Below are 16,144 nucleotides of genomic sequence, written 5' to 3'. Positions count from 1 at the left end.
AAAAGGAAAGAAGGGATAGCCTTAACATACCTTTGTCATTTATCTAACCACACGACGTCAGTTCAGCCCATTAGTAGTTCAATGTACAACAAAAAATAAGGGACCATTGTTTAGCTTACGGAAGCTAGAACTCAACACAAATGAGCAACTAACTCATCTACGAAATTTTGGATAGCACCTTCCCTTATTCTTTTCATTTTCCTCAAATCCACAAACAATACCAACATGTCCAAAATGTCAACATATATATATATATATATATATTTCTAACCTTATATTCATTACAATATATCACCAAAATAGTCCACATCATCTCACCCAACAACCAAGTTATAACTTGCACTTTACAGGCCTTCCCTTCTTCCAGACACATCAACCACAATAGAAATAGTATTCTTAGGTTATTTCTACTGATTTCCAGCCATAAAACATCAAGAATTCAACTCCAAAATAGTCCAGCAACTACAACACTTCAACATGAAGTTCAACTTACTTCACAAGCTTCCTTTGTCAAATCAACTAGATATACATAGATGATCTTAAACACATATAGGAGAAGTTAAACCTTACCTTGGAAGCAAGAATAATCATCCAACTAAGCTTTACTTGAAGCTCAAATAATCTCTTTACTCCAAACAACAAAGTAGAGAGATAACTAGGTGATCGTGATCTTCTAAGAGAGAAATCACCTTACCAACTTGTGTATTTGGTCTTGAACCCTAGGATAATGTTGAGAGAGGTCTTGGGATGATATTTTGGTGCTCCTTCACGTTTCAATAGGGATATAGAGAGGGATTATAAATTGTATTCTTAGTGAAATATCTATGTATATATGGCCCTACTAATGGACTTGGGAAGACGGGTTGGCTGCCCATCTCTATCCATTCCTTTGCCTTTTAATTTGGTCCACAAACTCTATGTAGGTGATGCACCTACTTGTTACCTACTTAATCAAGTAGGTGATTCATGTTGGTTCTTTTTCTATTTTAAAATCACATCCTCATTAAATAATTTAGACATATGTCGAGTAGCTGAAGCAAGCAGGACCAAAAGTAAGTTGGTGCAGCAGGCACATCGGGTAGGCAAGCAACTCATTTTTCTTTGTCCAAAATCTCCTTTCTCGCATTTAAGTGCATTCGTCCTCAACCTAGTCAATTGTATGCTGAATGGAAATACGGATGTAATATCATTAGATCACTTTATATACTTTCAAAGAGAATCTCAATTCCGAGCTCACATCAATTGACTTACGGCATACTTTCACGTACAAAAATATGGGGTGTAACACTTAAGTTTGCGGCGACATCCCACTCATAATTTAGCTTCTTTAAAGCCCACAAGGCCTTTGCTCAAGTTCATTTGGAATATGACAAGCTTTCCCGAACACCAACCGATATGGAGACATTCCAATCGGTGTTTTGTAGGCTGTCCTATAAGCCCATAGAGCATCATCGAGTTTATTGGACCAATCTGCCCTGTTTGCATTCACTATTTTGCACAAAATGCTCTTTATCTCCCAGTTGGAGACTTCCACTTGACCGCTTGCTTGAGGATGATAGGTGGTTGTCACTTTATGAGTGACACCATACTTTGAGAGTAAGGTATCGAAAGCTTTGTTGCAAAAATGTGATCTCCCATTACTTATAATAGCCCTTGGAGTACCAAATCTTGTAAATATGTTCTTCTTCAAAAATGACACCACACTTCTCGCTTCATTGTTGGGCAAAGGAACAGCCTCAACCCATTTGGTCACATAATCAACCGCGACCAAGATGTAGGTGTTTCAACAAGAACTTACAAAGGGACCCATGAAGTCAATACCCCATACATCAAAAATGTCAATCTCCAAAATTATGGTGAGGGGAATTTCATTCTTCTTTGAGATTCCACCGGCCCTTTGACATTCATCACAACGCTTGACAAGATCACTTGCATCTTTGTAAAGGGTAGGCCAATAGAAACCGTAATGCAACACTTTGGCCACCGTTCTTGCTCTACCATGGTGACCACCATAAGGCGAAGAATGACAAGCCTCAAGAATTTCAACTTGTTCCTCTTTCGGTACACATCTTCTAATCACTCAATCCGTACAAATCCGGAAAAGGTACGGTTCATCCCAATAATAGTCTTGACAATCCCATTTGACCTTCTTCCTTTGGTTTGAAGAGAACTCAATCGGAATGATACCACTCACAAGATAGTTAGCTAGATCCGCGAACCAAGGCACCGCTTTCATAGAAATAGCCAAAAGTTGCTCATCGGTGAAAGAGTCATTAATTTCAAGGCCATCATACGGCCTCCCCTCCTCCTCCAAACGAGACAAGTGGTCTGCCACTTGGTTTTCACTCCCTTTTCGATCTTGGATATCAATATCAAACTCTTGAAAAAAAATTACCCATCTCATCAAACGGGCTTTGGAATCTTTCTTGTTCATGAGATAACAGAGTGCCGCATGATCTGTATGAACAATCACTTTTGCACCCATCAAATACGGGCAAAACTTCTCCATAGCAAACACAATGTCAAAGAGCTCTTTTTCCGTAACGTTGTAGTTGAATTAGGCACTATTCATGGTCTTGCTTGCATAATAAACTGGATGAAAGATCTTGTTGATACATTGCCCCAAAACAGCCCCTACTGCTATATCACTTGCATCGCACATGAGCTCAAAAGGAACACTCCAATTTGGAGCGGTGATAATGGAAGTAGTGATCAACTTGTGCTTTAGCAACTCAAAGGCTCTCAAGCAATCATCATTGAAATGGAACATAGCATATTTCTCCAAAAACTTGCACAATGGGTTTACCACTTTAGGGAAGTCCTTGATGAAACGACAGTAAAGTCCCACGTGGACTGAGAAACTCCGCACGCCTTTGACTGAAGTTAGAGGTGGAAGTTTAGAAATCACCTCAATATTTGCCTTGTCGACTTCAATGCCATTCTTTGAGATCTTGTGGTCAAGGACAATGCCTTCCTCGACCATGAAGTGACACTTCTCCCAATTGAGCAACAAATTTCATCACATCTTGCCAATACTTTGTCCAAGTTTGCTAGACAATCATCAAAAGAATCCCCGACCACCGAAAAGTCATCCATGAAGACTTCAAGAAAATCCTCCACCATGTCCATGAAGATAGCCATCAAACACCTTTGAATAGTCCGTAGTGCATTGCACAACCCAAATGGCATCCGCGAGAATGCAAAAGTACCATAAGGACATGTGAAAGTAGTTTTTTCTTGATCCTTCGAAGCATTAAGAATTTGATTGTAGCCGAAATACCCATCAGGGAAACAATAGAAAGCACGGCCGGCTAACCAATCAAGCATTTGATAAAGGAAGGGAAGTGGGAAATGATCCATCATTGTGACAACCCCGACACCTAACCACTTGATGACCTCCTTCTTGACAACCTCTTGCATAGATTTATTGAGTCTCCTTTGATGTTCAATAGATGGTTTGGCACCTTCCTCCAAGTTGATCTTGTTCATGCAAAATGCGGGGCTTATCCCCCGAATATCCACCAGTGTCCATCTAATAGCTTTCTTCCTCTTTTGTAGCACCGTCAAAGTAGAATCTACCTGCACGTTAGTTAAACAAGAGGAAAGAATAACTGGTAAAGTAGAAGAAGGGCAAATAAATTCACACCGAAGATGTGGAGGCAATGGTTTCAACTTCAAGATGGGAGGCTCCTCGATTGAGGACGCTGTTGGAGGAGTTGTCCTATTTTCAAGATCCAAGGACAATTTGCGGGGCTCATAAGTGTACGACCCCATTCTTTGCAAAGAGTTCACACATTCCACGTAACCCTCCATTTCTTCATCATTACAATTTAGCAAGACAACCTCCAAAGTATCATCAACATTCATCACGACACTTGTTTCATAAATAATCACATCGGTCACCAACTCCACGAAAGAGCAAACCTCATTGCTATTGGGTTGCCTCATAGACTTACACACATGGAGAACCACTTTCTCATCACCAACCCGGAAAGTAGGTTCTCCGGCTTCAACATCAACTAGAGCCTTCCCCGTAGAAAGGAACAGTCTCTCAAGAATAATAGGCACCTCATAGTCAACCTCACAATCAAGAATAACAGAATCTGCAGGGAGAATAAATTTATCAATAAGAACCAACACATCATCAATTATACCCAACGGTCTCTTCATGGTATGATTCGCCATTTGTAATCTCATAGATGTGGGTGTTGGTTGCCTAATTCCCAAAGTTTTGAAAACCGAATAGGGCATCAAATTGATACTTGCCCTAAGATCACAAAGAACTTTAGCAAAGTCGGCACTCCTAATGGTACAAGGGATTGTGAAAGCACAGGGATCATCCAATTTAGGATCCATTGAATGCACAATTGCACTCACCTGAAGAGTCATCTTTATAATTTCACATTTCATCGACCGCTTCTTTGTCACCAATCCTTCATGAACTTTGCATAACCATGAATTTTCTCCAAATCCTCAACCAATGGCACATTAATATATAGACTCTTCATCATGTCAATGAACGTTTTGAATTGATTATCGCCATTTTGCTTGGCAAGCCTTTGAGGATATGGAGGAGGAGGCCTGGGCATTGGTGCCTTAGCCTTTTGCACTACCGGTTCCGGTATGTCAACAATGTGATCCCTAGACGGGTTCACTTCCTCTTGAGACTCCTCCACATTGTCATCAATCTCAATCTGCACTTCATCATTTTCTTCCACCACATTATCCGGAATCTCATATTCTTTTACCACTTGCTCATCTTCCACAAGTTTCCTTTGATTTGAGGTGGGTGCATCCCCAGCTTTTTCACTCCTTGTAGTAATGGCCATGGCATGTCCAATGTTGTTCCCACCCTTTGGGTTCACCATCGTGTGACTTGGTAGTTCCCCCTTAGGACGAGTGTTTAAAGCTTGGGAGATTTTCCCAATTGAACTTCCAAATTGCAAATTTAAATGTTGTGAGAGGCTAGTTGGGCATCAGAGTCAACATTCTTCTGCATCATTTGTTTGAACATGTTCTCAATTCATACCATCTCATTGTTGGAAGAGCTTGGACCATGAAAAGGATAAGGAGGCAGGTTGCTCGGTTGTTGATACATTGGGGGCCTTTGAAAGCCCGATCCCCGATTGCCTTGGTTATTGTTCCAACCCCATTGTTTGTTTCCTCCCCAATGTCCTTGACTATTGCTACTCCAATTGGCTTGGTTATTTTGACCATTCCAATTTCCTTGGTTGTTACCACCATTCCAATTACCTTGGTTTACTTGAGATCGCCATTGTTATTGATTCGGGCCTTTAGAGTTGTTTCTTTGCCCTTGGAAGTTGTTCACATATTGCACTTCCTCCTCTTGTTCATTGTAAGATTCATCGTGATCAAACCCACTATCATCTCGTACATAAGTTTCCACACGGTTTTGCACTTGTCGACCCTTTTGCCTTCTCTTATTTATCATCATATTAACACCTTCCATGGAATTGACTTGCTTAGGACCTTGTACTTGTTGAAGTTGAGGCTTGGCTAATTGATTCATTTTGGCGGTCAACCCGGCAATTGCTTGCCCATGATCATACAATTCTTTATATAGATAAATCATATTTGGATCACCTTGAGAAACGTTTTCTCTACTTTGCCATGCCGATGAAGTATCCGCCATTTCGTCTAAGATCTCACAAGCTTCTGCATATGGCTTTGTCATGAAATTTCTGCCGGCAAGTTGGTTGATCATGCATTGATTGGTGTTCATCCCCCTAAAGAAAGTTTGTTGAATTATAGCCTCCATCATGTCATTATTAGGGTACTCTTTGACCATTGTTCGGTATCTCTCCCATATCTCATGCAAAGGCTCGTTAGGTTCTTGTTTGAAAGCTAGAATCCCATCTCTAAGAGTAGCCATATGCTTGGGAGAAAAGAACTTAGAAATAAATTTCTCCGCCAATTCATTCCATGTATGGATGGAATGGTTTGGCAATCTTTCAAGCCAATCCAAGGCTTTCCCCCGTAGATAGAAGGTAAATAGCCTCAACCTTAAAGCATCCTCAGAGACGTTTGTCTGTTTACTCCCCCAACAAGTGTCTACAAACCCCTTCAAGTACTTGTATGCATTTTGACTTGGATCCCCAGTGAAGAATCCCCATTTCTCTAGCAATGTGAGTATTACATTTGTGATTTGAAAGTTGTCCTTCCTAATGCGTGGCGAGATAATAGCACTTGCATACCCTTTATTTGGCAACACCCGGTGTGGAGCCACTCTTTGTGGAGGTGGGGGTGGAATGAGGATGTTGTCTTGAGGTTGTCGGCCTCATCTATTTGCTTGAGGTTCAAGAGGAGCCTCTTCAACTTGATCATCTTCCACGTCCACATCCCCCATTGGCATGTTTCCAAGAGGATCATTGTTGTTGAGAGCCATTGTTTTAGCTACAATTGTTAACCAATTATATAGCTAAATCCGTTTTTAGCTCGCGGGCAACGATGCCAAAAATTAATCTCGTCCAAGTCACACCTCTATTCGAGGTTATGAAATGGTCAATGCAATAGTAATACCCAACTAGGAGTCGGGATCGAATTCCACAGGGAGCTATATGAATGGGATAAAGTAGTATATATTCGGACTAAGTACGTGAAGTATCTAGATTACACTTAAACAAATATGGGTTTTTCTAGGTCTAATTTAAACTAAGGTTGCAATACAAATAATTGAAACTAAAAGATTGTGTTTTTGTTGTTGTTTTCAAATATTATAAAAGGCCTAGGACTATTACCTTTACCTAGGTATTTGCCTAACGGGTTGTAAACTTTAAAGCTTGTTTTGTTGATCGGGGTATATTAAAGCTATCAACACTCAATTACCCACTCAATACCTCTCGGTAATAGAGCAATTTTTCCCAATTTGGCTTTCTCAAGTACAAATGGATATTGAACTAAACAGTTGATAAAATGCTCAAGTCGGGTTTTACTATCTCTAGGTTAAACCCATTAATTGGGACTATCAATCTCTTGATTTCATTCCAAATTCTTGTTAGCCAAGCTTTCCTAGACTAAGTCTCTCGTTCTAGGGTAGAGACCAAGTCAAATAGGCATGAACTAATATTGCAACCATTAATTCTACAACAAAAGGCAAGAACAAGGCTAAATAATAAACAGCCAACCATAAACAAGACATAAATTAAAAATCCATTAGGTTTACACACTAGGGTTGGGTCACAACCCTAGTTAAGAATCTAGCTACTCATAATGGGTTTGGAAGAAAATAAGGAAGAAAAGATGATAAAACTCATATTCAAAGATTAAAATACAAAAATCCAATGTTAAATCACCAAAGTAAGCTAAAGTTGCCTATGACTAAAGGAGTTCCAATATTCAAAAACTTTACGTAAATTCGTGAAACTATTCTATTTATACACAGTTGTAAAGTTCGAACAAAAATGCCTTTTCGGGGGTTCTGCAGCGGCACAATTTCATGTGCGGTCCGCAGTTTTCTTCAGTCTTGTCCGAAGCTGGATCTGCGGTAGCACAATTCTGGAATGCGATCGCATCTTTCAAAATCTGTGGTCCACACAATTCTTGGTGCGGCCGCACAGGGCACTTCTGCAAACTGCACATTTCTGAGTGCGGCCCGCGTGGCTGACTTCTGCGGCCACACAATAATTGTGCGGTCCACACATTGCTTGAACCTCATATGCACACTCTATGAACTTCTGCTCTTGGGTAGCTTCTGCGGCTGCACAATAATTGTGTGGTCCGCATATTGCACTTTGGCTCTAATGGATTTCCTTCACATTCTGCGACCGCAGATGGAATTCTGCGGTCCCCACTTTAAGCCTTTGCGCCTGATTGTTGTCCTTGAGTTCAGATCACTCCTTTTTTAGATGGATTTCATCTTTGTTGCTCATTTTCCAATACTCCTGCAATTAAACATATTTCATCAGTTTTCGGGAATACAATTAAACACTTTTGGACTAAAATAAAAGCTAAAAGGCGCTAATAAATAGTTAAAATCCCCACTTATCAATGACCCCTGTTGTGGTGAAACTGACCTCTAGAACCACGAGGCCTCTTGGCCTCCCTCTCCTCACGCTCCTGACTATGGACCATCTCTAGCAAAATGCAACTGATAGGTGAGGCCATCAATGAACCTCCTAATCCTCTCTCTCTCAGTGGGAACACACCAAACTGCGTGATGAGCCAAATCTGAAAATCTCATCTCATACTGGGTCATTGACATGCCCAATTGATATAGCTACTCGAACTGCCTGCACAGCTCCTCCGTGCGGGTCTGCGGCACAACCTTCTCCAAGAAGCGAATAGGGAACTCATGCCATAAAAGTGGTGCGACACCGACTGGCCTGCTTCTCTCATAGGCCTCCCACCATCTGAAGGCAGCCCAGTAAACTGAAAAGTAGAAAACGAGACCCCACAGGTCTCAAAAATACTCGTTGTATGAAGAATCTGCTGGCACCTATCCAATAAGTCCTGGGCATCTTCTGACTCAGCCCCACTGAATGATGGACGCTGGAGTCTCCCAAATCTCTCAAGTCTCTTCTGCTCATCATCACTCATAACGGGACCCATCTGGGCCTGAGCAGTTGCATCTGGCTGGGCTGGTAGCACCCCCAGTGTCTGAAGTCCCTGCATCACATGTTCTAAAGTACGGGCGGCAGAAGTCTGAGTACCTCCCCCGGCCTGCAAAGTGGCTGGCGTGGTCTGAACAGAAATCGCCTGTGCGAGGCTAGTTCACACAGTCAATATCTAAGCCAAATCCTCCTGAATGCCTCGAATCACAATGGGCACAGCTGGTGCCTGAGCTTGCCCCACTAGTTCATCCACATCTGGAACCTGCTCGTGAGATGGGGAAACTGGTGGATCTGCAGGTGCTGCTCTATATGCTATACAAGCTGCACCTCTGCCCCTACCGCAGCCCCTACTATAACCTCGACCTCTCGTGGCCCTAGCAGGTGGTACAAGTGGATGTCCTTCCGGTCCAGTACCAAGTGTCCTTAGCGTCAGTGAGAGAATAGACTAACAAAAGTTTAGTTCTCGGGATAAACAAATTTGCACGACAAAAATACAAGATTGTGAAGTTTTTCTAAGATAAGTATAGAAGTCTACATACTGATCCGCAAGACTCTACTAAACCTGCTCATGACTAGTGAGACCTATATAACCTAGGCTCTAATACCAACTTGTCACGACCCAAAAAATAGACTGTCGTGATGGCGCCTAACATGGTACTAGGCAAGTCGACACCACAAAGCAATTCCAACACTTTTAAATGAAAAATAAACGAAGACATGTTTAAATAATTAAAGCTCTCATAATCTGGATAGAAGATCAAAACTCAACACGGAAGTTTCCAAAATCAGGGTGTCACTGAGTACATGAGCGTCTATAAAACACAAGTCTGAAATACTATCTATGAAAAAGAAACTGAAACTAAATACATAAAGCTGAAAGATAGAGGAGGAGAGTCAAGGTCTGCGGACACCGGGAAGCTACATCGAAATCTTTGAATGACTAAGCTGCTAGGATAATCAACACCCACCGCGTCTGGAAATACCTGGATCTGCACACGTAGTGTATGGTGTAGCGTGGGTACAACCAACTCAGTAAGTAACAAGACTAACTATTGGACTGAAAGTAGTGACGAGCTTCACGAGTATAGTTCAATTACAGAATTACAGTACAGGAAGGCAGGCATGCTTTCAAGTTCGACAGTTAAAGCCAAAATAGTTAAATCATGTCAAGTTCAATTGAAACAGGATATGGCACATCTCAGTAACTACATTACAGTTATATATGCCAATTGATGTACAAACAGTAATGGAATCATGTGCATACTCTCAGAGTATCAGTCACTCAGTCCTCCCATTCACCCCAACCTCACAGCCACTTATTTCTCCCAGTCGCTCGGCACTCACGCTCAGTAGGTACCTGCGCTCACTATGGGTGTGTAGACTCTAGAGGGGCGATTACAGCCCAAGCGCTATAATAAGCCAATCATGGCATGAATCAAATAAACATGCTACGACGTGCAGTCCGCTCCCATAAATATCCTCACAATCACGCCCTCGACCTCACTCAACCATCAATCTCTCCAGCCTACCGGGCTCTCAAGAATCATGATAATCAGCCAAACAGCGATGATATAATGTATCAAAAAGAAAAACAAAGACTGAGATATAATATGCAAGCAAAAACTGTGATTAAGTACAAAATGGCAATTTAGCAGATAATTCAACATGTAACACGACCTCTGTGGGTTCCTACAGTACCAACACATAGCCTAATCATGATTTCTAACATGACTTGTAGCTCAATTTCTCTAACACATAGTGAATATACGGATAACAAAAGATTATTCAACTATACAGTTCTATGGAATTGACCATGTCACAATTCCTGCAGTGCAGGCCCACACGCTCGTTACCTAGCATGTGCATCACCTTAACACCAATCACATAACACATAATTCAGAGTTTTATATCCTCAAAACCAATTTTAGAATTGTTATTTATCTCAACACGTGAAAAACTCTACTCCAACACACCCTTTCCTCGCGAATCGGCCTCCAAATGTCTCGAATTCAAGCCACAAACAGTTCGATATAATCAACATGAGCTAAAGAAATCAATTCCATAAGAAAATACAAGTCAAAAAGTCAACTCAAAAGTTGGTCCCGGGGTCCACGTCTCGAAATCCAATAAAAGTCATAAAATACGGAAGCCCATTTAACCACGAGTCTAACCATACCAAATTTACAAAAATCCGATAGCAAATCGACACCCAAATCCCCAATTTAATCTCTTCAAATCCCTAACATCAAACTCCAAAATTATACCTCAAAACCACACAATCTAGGTGGGAAATTCAATAGGGAAGCATAATTATTGAATAAATTTAACCACTAGTAACTTACCTCAAGAATCCCTTCGGAATCCCTCTCAAAAATCGCCTAAGCCCGAGCTTGAAATGTCCAAAATGATAAAAATCTCGAAAACCTTCGAATTTAAACACTGCCCAGGAATTTCCGCACCTGCGAAGCCTGGGCTCTGTCCTGCGCATCCGCTTTTATGGAGAAAACCACGCACCTGTGGAACCCACTTAACTGGCGACTCTTGCACCTGCAGTCCCAGCCTCGAACTTGTGGGACCGCATATGAGAACCTTATTTTCTTCAGCGACGCCCCTGCTGCCTAACAAAATTCGCTTCTGCGGTCGACCTTATGTAGATGCGCATCCGCATCTGCGGAAGCTCTTCCACGCCTGCGACCGCTGCACAATCCTGTCATGGCCGCACCTGCACTCCCTTTCTCGCACCTACGATCTAAGCTCTGCAGGTGCAATTACACCAGAACTGGTGAGCTTCAGTAGTCACCCAACTCCCAACTTGATCCGATAATTGTCAGAACTCCACCAGAGGGCCCCGGGACCTCAACCAAAAATACCAACAAGTCCTAAAACACGATATAAACTTAGTCAAGCCCTCAAATCGCCTCAAACAACGTTAAAACCATGAATCGCGCATATATTCAAGCCTATCAAGTGACGTCCGATTGACCTCAAATTTTGCACACTAGTCACAAATGACAAAATGGACATGCTCCAACTCCCGGGACCTAATCCGAGCCCAGTAACCATAGAGTTAACTCTCGGTCAAACCTTTAAATTTTTAACTTTCGCCATTTCAAGTCTAATTCAACTACGGGCCTCCAAAATCACCTAACAAAGCTAACAGAACCATCGAAAGTTCATTCCGGAGCCATTTACAGACAAATCAACATCCGGTGAACTTTTCCAACATAAGCTTCCAACATTGAGAATAAGTATCTCAATTCATTCCGAAACCTCTCCAGACTCGAACCAACTGCCCCGGCAAGTTACATAACAACAATTAAGTAGGGAACGAGCAGTAAATGGGGGAACGGGGCTACAACTCACAAAAAGACCGGCCGGGTCATTATAGAGTGCCAAGTAAAGACTATTATATATCAATTAAATCTTATTTACAATATGTTTAGTTGGAGTTGAAAATTGGGATTAGAGAAGTATCTGCTGTTTTTTATTGGACTAGAACTTGTATTCTGGTTGTGAAAGGTATTTACCATTTTTTTGAGATGTAGGTTTGAATAGATGTACCTTTCTATTTAGTCATGTATATCTTTGATGGAATTATTTTAATCAATGCCATTTTGCTGCGAGAAAATATAATTCTTGGTACTTGGATGCTTTTGGTTTCCCAACTAGCTTGCTCTTATATTCTTCATGTTGCTACTTGTGGAAAAATGAGCGGGGGGCTAATTTGTGTAGTTTAAATTGGGATCTACTTCTTCATATTATCTTTTACAATTGCAAAAGTGATTTGTTGGTTAGACCTCTTGTATGCATATACATTACAGTGAAAAGTGTCTTTGTGAATTTCCTTATACAATATTTATAGGTTGTGAAGATCTAACGAGTTTAATTAGTCTATAAATTATAGAATCTTATAGGATGGTTCATATACATATTCACAAACATCTTATAAATGCTTGTTACTTTTGATTGTTATTGAACTGGATATATGAATGCGTGTTACTTCAGCAAGCATTTCTTCTCGAGTTAATTTTACCTCCAAGTATGGTCTTCTTGATCCCTGGACATTGCTTACCTTGAATATTAGTTTTGGTAATTTGAATATATTATATCAGATATTCATGAATTATGGTGGTAAAAGTTGGATGAATCTCCTAAGATGGATGAATGAGTATACCTGTGGAGTGAATAATTTTCTTGATAATGCATATGAACGAGCCGCCCAAGGAAATAAAATATTATTCCCTTTCAAAAAAGTACATTAATCACTATTGGAATTATAGAAATATGGTGGATGATCATTTAATTGTTCATGGCTTTATTGATTGTAACGACCCAACCGGTTGTTTTGACCTTTAGCGTTCCATTCTGTAGTTTGAGACTTCGGATAGATTTATATTATATGTTATGACTTGCGTATATGGTTGGTTTTGATTTTCGAGAGGTTTGGGATTGATCTAGAAGAATGATTCTCGTTCTATAAACTTTAAGTTAGAAGAGTTGATCAAGGTTTGACTTTTGGGTAACGGACTCGGAATCAGATTTTGATTATTCCGATAGGTTCGTAGAATAAATTTGGACTTGTACGTATGTTCGAATTTTATTTCGGAGGTTCCTAGAAGAATTCAACACTATTTGTCGAAAGTTGGCAATTTGAAAAACTTAAGAGTTAATAAGTTTGACCAATAATTGACTTTGATGTTATTGAAATCCAATTGGTATTTCGATACTTTGGATAGGTCTATATAGTTTAATTGATCTTGTGTACAAATTTTGGAAGTAATCTGTCATGGCCCGATGTCCACTATAGGCGTTGATGGCACCTAACGTCGCCGCTAGGCAAGCCAACGGTGAACTATCTATTTAATTGTTCATTTTAATATTTTTAAAGTCATTGATTTTATTTAATAATGAAGGAAATAATAGGTGATCGTAGTAATGTAAAACATAAACTAAACATGAGAATAACTAGTGAATTTAATAATCAAAAACCATGAATATCTACTAGAATTTTCTAAAACCATGTGTCACAAATGCACGAGCATCTAGTAGAATACACAAAACTTGCTAAAACTATTGCCTTTAATAGAATAGAAAGAAATAGTAAATATAACAAGAGGAGGCTCAGGGTGCTACAGAACAGAGCATGAGAAGCAACTCACCACTAGGTCTCCGGGTAATGCGGATGCACGCCTGGACGAACACCAAATGTACCTGCTTCAAAACCTGCACTATCTGTGCAGAAGAATAGCGTGAGTACGTAAACAACGTGTACCCAGTAAGTATCTAGTCTATCCTCGAAGAAATAGTGACGAGGGGCCGACATCGACACTTTCTATTGGTCAATATATACAAGTGCAAGAATTATAAGTAGGCATGAAATATAACAACAATAATGGAATAAGAGGCATTAATTAAATAATTCTTTAACAAAATAAAAAATTAAGAAGTTCCCAAATATCACATGCTAATCTCTACAAGTAAGGGCCAACACGTAACTACAATTTCTCAAGTCATGAAGGATACATCGAGTATAATCGGATACCTAGCGACAACACGCACGAGTTATGCCGAGGTCGTACGACCCAATCCATAACAATAGTGTACATACACTACCAAGGTCGTACGACCCGATCCACCGGAATAGGGAAACTCTTCAAACTACGAATTTTATGTTTAACACCCAAGGCAAGCCCATAAAAGAATTGTGAATTTTCCATCAATAATTAATCATTCCACCAAATCTCTATGTAATGAAGCTCGGTCTAACATAATATTCAATCAAATGGTTACTTATTAATACAAGTAATTAAACTAACAAGTTGAGTTCAAATAGTGCAAGTATTACATGGTAATGTCCTATGTCTACCCAGACATACCATGAATTTTAGCTACGTATGGACTCTCGTCACTTCGTACGTACGTATTTACTCTTACAAGGTTAGGTAACGGATTTACCTCGTTTTCATGCCCACTTTCCAGTCCATAAATCACACTAAAACCCTCAAGTCAGTGCCGAGAAATTCTAAACTAGCCAAAGGTTGCACAAACTAATCAGTATTTGCAGAAAAAGTTCGTAATTTAACTATTAGAATAATTACGGAACTCAATTTTAAAGGTTCCTAAAATTTACCCTGGGCTCACGTGCTCGAATTCCAGAAGTTTTCATAAATAATTATTACCGATAATCTCTCGAACACAAATATGTAATTTTTACCCAATTCCATAATTATTTTCGTGGTCTAATCTCATTTTTATCAAAACCTAGGTTTTTCAACAAACTCCTAAAACTCTCACATTTTACATGTTAATATCTACCCATAATCTATGTATTTAACTTACGTTAGGTAGAAATCACTCATCTCATAATGCTTGATGAAAAACCCTCTCCAAGAAGCTTCAAATTCGGCCAACACAATGAAAAACGGGAGAAATAAGCCTAAGTCCCGACTTTAAAACAAGATTATGCCCAGTTGACCCTTCTTAGCGATCGCAAAAAGGGCCTCACGATCGCGAAGGCAAAGCATGCCCAGGTAATAAAAACCTTCATCTAGAACGCGATATGGTCCTTGCGATCGGGAAGGCTAGCCTAGCCCAATCATCGCGGATGCGACCTGCCCTTCGCGAACGTGAAGGGCAATGACCCACTGACCCCTGGCCCTCTAACCCTTCCATGCTAGCGTAATGTGGCCATGACGAATGTGAAGGTCACAGGTCCTGAAGCTTAGCGAACGCGACTTGTTGAACGTGAATGCGTAGGGTAAATTGCCCAGCCCCCTAATTCATTCGACGTGAACGCGACACTACCTCCACGTTCGCGAAGAAATTTGTCTGGGAGTTGACTTTATTGATATTAGAGTTGGAATTCGATTCCAAAAGTGAGAATAGGTCCATCATGTCAATTATGACTTATGTAAAAAATTTCATGTCAATCGGAGTTGTTTTGGTATGAATCGACATTAGTTTTGGAATTCAAAAGTTCATAAGTTTCTTAGGCTTGAATCGATGCGCAATTTGTGATTCTAGTGCTATTTGATATGATTTGACACTTCGAGCGCATTCGTATGATGCTTTAGGACTTATTGGTATGTTTTGTTAAGGTCCCGGTGGCCTCGGATGTAATTCGGATCATGTTCGGCGCATTTCGGAACCTTAAGGATTGCTGAAATTACTAGTTTTTCTATAGGTCCGATTTCCTTCCACCCGTTCGCGAAGGTTTTCCCGTGTTTGTGTAGAGTCTTCAGGGGTTGCTGGAGATTTACCCTTCGCGTTCGCAAAGAAGTCCAGGCCGCGGAGGGTCAGTGGGTTTGTCAACTTCGATCGCGAACAGGGAGCCGCGTTCGCAAAGAGGAAAGACAGGCTGGGGGACCTCACTCGTTTGGTCTACACATTCGCGAGTGAGGCTTCGCGATTGCAAAGCTTGGGATATTTTCTCATCACGTTCGTGAGTTTGTTCTCATGTTCGTGTAAGAGGAATTCGGGCAGCAACAATTTTGTGCTTCCAACGTGAGGCATTTTCCGTGTTCGCGAAGAAGAAATCACTATGCAGCAAAACTTAAATTTTAAAACGAGGGTTC

Source organism: Nicotiana tomentosiformis, chromosome 11, assembly GCF_000390325.3.
Source record: "Nicotiana tomentosiformis chromosome 11, ASM39032v3, whole genome shotgun sequence".
Classification (NCBI taxonomy): domain Eukaryota; kingdom Viridiplantae; phylum Streptophyta; class Magnoliopsida; order Solanales; family Solanaceae; genus Nicotiana; species Nicotiana tomentosiformis.
The sequence above is the reverse complement of the archived record's forward strand: the minus strand, read 5'-3'. Positions refer to the sequence as shown.